The sequence below is a fragment of the Panthera onca genome, chromosome A2 (genome assembly GCF_046562875.1).
Source record: "Panthera onca isolate mPanOnc1 chromosome A2, mPanOnc1 haplotype 2, whole genome shotgun sequence".
In the NCBI taxonomy this organism is placed as follows: Eukaryota; Metazoa; Chordata; class Mammalia; order Carnivora; family Felidae; genus Panthera; species Panthera onca.
Window position 1 is genome coordinate 7,166,327 of NC_138340.1, and position 5,023 is coordinate 7,171,349.

Sequence of the window (5,023 nt, forward strand, 5' to 3'; positions counted from 1 at the left end):
AGCAAGGGAAAAACAGTCCTTAACCTACAAGGGAAGACAGTTTAGGTTTGCAGCAGACCTATCCACAGAAAATTGGCAGGCCAGAAAGGAGAAGCAGGATATATTCAATGTGCTGAATCGGAAAAATATGCAGCCAAGAATTCTTCATCCAGCAATGCAGTCATTCAAAATAGAAGAGATTAAAAATTTCCCAAACAAAAATTAAAGGGGTTTGTGACCACTAAACCAGCACTGCAAGAAATTTTAAGGGGGAGAGAAGATGGAAAGAGGGGAGAAACGATGGGGGGGAAAAAAAAGGACCAAAAGCAAAAAAGACTAAAAAGGACCAGAGAACACCAGAAACTCCAACTCTACAAGAATCATAATGGTAATAAACTCATTATCTTTAGTACTGATTCTAAACATCAATGGACTAAATGCTCCAATCAAAACACACAGGGTAACAGAATGGATAAGAAAACAAGATCCATCTATATGCTGTTTACAAGACACCCATTTTAGACCTAAAGACACCTTCAGATTGAAAGGGGATGAAGAACCATCTATCATGCTAATGTCACCAAAAGAAAGCTGGAGTAGCCATACTTATATCAGACAATCTAGACTTTAAAATAAGGACTTTAACAAGAGATGAAGAAGGGTATTACATCATAATTAAGGGGACTATCCACTAAGAAGACCTAACAATTGTAAATATTTATGCTCTAAATGTGAAGCACCCAAATATATAAGTCAATCACAAACATAAACAAACTCATTGATGATAATACCATAATAGTAGGGACTTCAAGACCTCACTTACAGCAATGGACAGATATCTAAACAGAAAATCAACAGGAAACAATGGCTTTGAATGACACACTGGACCAGATGGACTTAACAGATATATTCAGAACATTTCATCCTAAAGCAAGGGAATATACATTCTTCTGCAGTGTACATGGAACGTTCTCCAGAATAGATCGCATACTGGGACAAACAAGCCCTCAGCAAGTACAAAAGGATCGAGATCACACTGTGCCTATTTTCAGACCACAAAGCTATGAAACTCAAAATCAACCACAAGAAAAAATTTGGAAAAACAAACACTTGTAGACTAAAGAACATCCTAGTAAAGAATGAATGGGCTAAACAAGAAATTAAAGAGGAAATTAAAAAGTACATGAAAGCCAATGAAAATGATAACACCACAGCCCAAAACCTCTGGGATGCAACAAAGGCAGTCATAAGAGAGAAGTATATAGCAATCCAGGCCTTCCTAAAGAAAGAAGAAAGGTCTCAATATACAACCTAACCTTACACCCTAAAGAGCTGGAAAAAGAACAGCAAATAAAACCCCAAACCAGCAGATGACAGGAAATAATAAAGATTAGAGCAGAAATCAATGCCCTTGAAACCAAAACAAAAAAACAAACAAACAAAAAAACAGTACAACAGATCAACGAAACCAGAAGCTGGTTCTTTAAAAGAATTCACAAAATTGATAACCCCCTAGCAAGTTTGAGCAAAAAGAAAAAGGAAAGGACCCAAATAAATAAAATCAAGAATGAAAGAGGAGAGATCACAACCAACACTGCAGATAATAATAAACAATAGAATATTATGAGCAACTATATGCCAATAAAATGGGCAATCTGGAAGAAATGGGCAAATTCCTAGAAACCTATAAACTACCAAAACTGAAACAAGAAATAGAAAATTTGAATTGACCCATAAACAGTAAAGAAATCAAATTAGTAATAAAAAATCTTCCAAAAAACAACAGTCCAGGGCCAGATGGCTCTCCAGAGGAATTCTACCAAACATTCAAGCAAGAGTTAACCCTTCTTCTCTTGAAGCTGTACCAAGAAATAGAAACGGAAGGAAAACTTCCAAACTCATTCTATGAAGCCAGCATTACCTTGATTCCAAAACCAAAGATCCCACTAAAAAAAAGAACTATAGACCAATTTCCCTGATGAACATAGACTCAAAATTCCTCAACAAGATATTAGCCAACCAGATCCTACATTAAAAAAATTATTTACCACAACCAAGTGGGATTTATACCTGGGTTGCAGGACTGGTTCAATATCCACAAAACAACGTGATTCATCATATCAATAAAACAAAGGACAAGAACCATATGATCCTCTCAATAGATGCAGAGAAAGCATTTGACCGAATACAGCATTATTACTTGATAAAACCCCTCAAGAAAGTAGGGATAGAAGGATCATACCTCGAGATCATAAAAGCCATATATGAGAGAACAACTGCTAATATCATCCTCAATGGGGAAAAACTGAGAGTTTTCCCCCTAAGGTCAGGAACAAGACAGGGATGTCCACTCTCGCCACTGTTATTCAACATAGTATTGGAAGTCTTAGCCTCAGCAATCAGACAACACAAAAAAATAAAAGGCATCCAAATCAGCCAGGAGGAGGTCAAACTTTCGCTCTTTACAGATGACATGATACTTTATATAGAAACCCAAAAGATTCCACACACAAAAAAAACCAAAAACAAAAACTGCTAGAACTGATCCATGAATTCAGCACAGTCTCAGTATATAAAATCAATGTACAGAAATCGGTTGCATTCCTATACACCAATAATGAAGCAACAGAAAGAGAAAGCAAGGAATCGATCCCATTTACCATTGCATCAAAAACCATAAAATACAGGGGCGCCTGGGTGGCGCAGTCGGTTAAGCGTCCGACTTCAGCCAGGTCACGATCTCGCGGTCCGTGAGTTCGAGCCCCGCGTCAGGCTCTGGGCTGATGGCTCGGAGCCTGGAGCCTGTTTCCGATTCTGTGTCTCCCTCTCTCTCTGCCCCTCCCCCGTTCATGCTCTGTCTCTCTGTGTCCCAAAAATAAATAAAAAACGTTGAAAAAAAAAATTAAAAAAAAAAAAAACCATAAAATACATAGGAATAAATCTAACCAAAGAGGTGAAAAATCTATACACTGAAAACCATAGAAAGGTTATGACAGAAATTGAAGAAGACACAAAAAATGGAAAAATATTCCATGCTCCTGGATAGGAAGAACAAATATTGCTAAAAGGTCAATACCACCCAAAGCAATATGCATATTTAATGCAATACCTATCAAAATAACACCAGCATTCTTCACAGAGCTAGAACAATCCTAAAATTTGTGTGGAACCAGCAAAGACCCTGAATAGCCACAGCAATCTTGGAAAAAAAAAAAAAAAAAAGCAGAAGGCATCACAATCCCGGACTTCAAGCTGTATTACAAAGCTGTAATCATCAAGAAAGTATGGTACTGGCACAAAAACACTCAATGGAACAGAATAGAAAACCCAGAAATGGACCTACAAACGTATGGCCAACTAATCTTTGATGTAGCAGGAAAGAATATCCAATGGAATAAAGACAGTCCCTTCAGCAAGTGGCGCTGGGAAAACTGGACAGCAACATGCAGAAGAATGAACCTGGACCACTTTCTTACACCAGACACAAAAAGAAACTCAAAATGGATGAAAGACCTAAACATAAGACAGGAAGCCATCAAAATCTCAAAAGAGAAAGCAGGCAAAAACCTCTTTGACCTTGGCTGCAGCAACTTCTTAACACGTCTCCAGATGCAAAGGAAACAAAAGCAAAAATGAACTATTGGGACCTCATCAAAATAAAAAGCTTCTGTACAGTGAAGGAAACATCAGCAAAACTTAAAGGCAACCGACGGAATGGGAGAAGATATTTGCAAACGACATATCAGATAAAGGGTTAGTATCCAAAATCTATTAAGAACTTCTCAAACTCAACACCCAAAAAACAACTAATCCAGTGAAGAAATGGGCAAAAGACATGAATAGACACTTCTCCAAAGACATCCTTGGCCTTGTCATCCATGGCCAACTGACACATGAAAAAATGGTCAACATGACTCGTCATCAGGAAAATAGAAATCAAAATCACAATGAGATACCACCTCACACCTGTCAGAATGGCTAATATTAACAACTCAGGCAACAAAAGTTGTTGGTGAGATGCAGAGAAAGACTATCTCTTTTGCGCTGCTGGTGGGAATGCAAACTGGTGCAGCCAATCTGGATAACAGTATGGAGTTTCCTCAAAAAATTAAAAATAGAACTACCCTTTGACCCAGCCACTGCACTAATAGGTATTCATCCAAGGGATACAGATATGCTGTTTTGAAGGGACACATGCACCCCAATGTTTATAGCAGCACTATCAACAATAACCAAAGTATGAAAAGAGCCCAAATGTCCATCGACAGATGAATGGATGAAGATGTGGTATATATATAGACAATGGAGTATTACTCGGCAATCAAAAAGAATGAAATCTTGCCATTTGCAACTATGTGGATGAAACTAGAAGGTATTATGCTAAGCACAATTAGAGAAAAACAAATATATGACTTCACTCATATGAGAACTTTATGATACAAAACAGATGGACATAAGAGAAGGGAAGCAAAAATCATATAGAAACAGAGAGGGGGACAAAACATAAGAGACTCTTAAATATGGAGAACAAACTGAGGGTTATTGGAGGGGTTGTGGGAGGGGGTATGGGCTAAATGGGTAAAGGGCATTAAGGAATCTACTGAAATCATTGTTGCCCTATCTGATAACTAATGAATGTAAATTTAAAAAAATAATAAATTAATAAAATTAATCTATGAAAACTATAGTTATTATTATACTTCTGAAATATGGCACATTTCCCCCTAAGATCAGGAACAGGACAAAGATGCTCATATTCATCATTTCTATTCGTCATAAAGCAATGAGGTGAAAAAAAAAAAAAAAAACCCACAAAGTTTAGAAACCAAGTTAAGACGTTTTAGGGTGCCTGGATGGCTCAGTCAGTTAAGCATCCAACTCTTGATCTCAAGGTCATGAGTTGAATCCCTGCGTTGGGCTCCACACTGGGCGTGGAGCCTACTTAAAAAAAGAAAAGGGAGGAGGAGAATCAAGTAAGACTTTCTTTCGTAACTGACAGGATTGTATACACAGAAAATCCAAAATAATCCACAAACTATTTGAA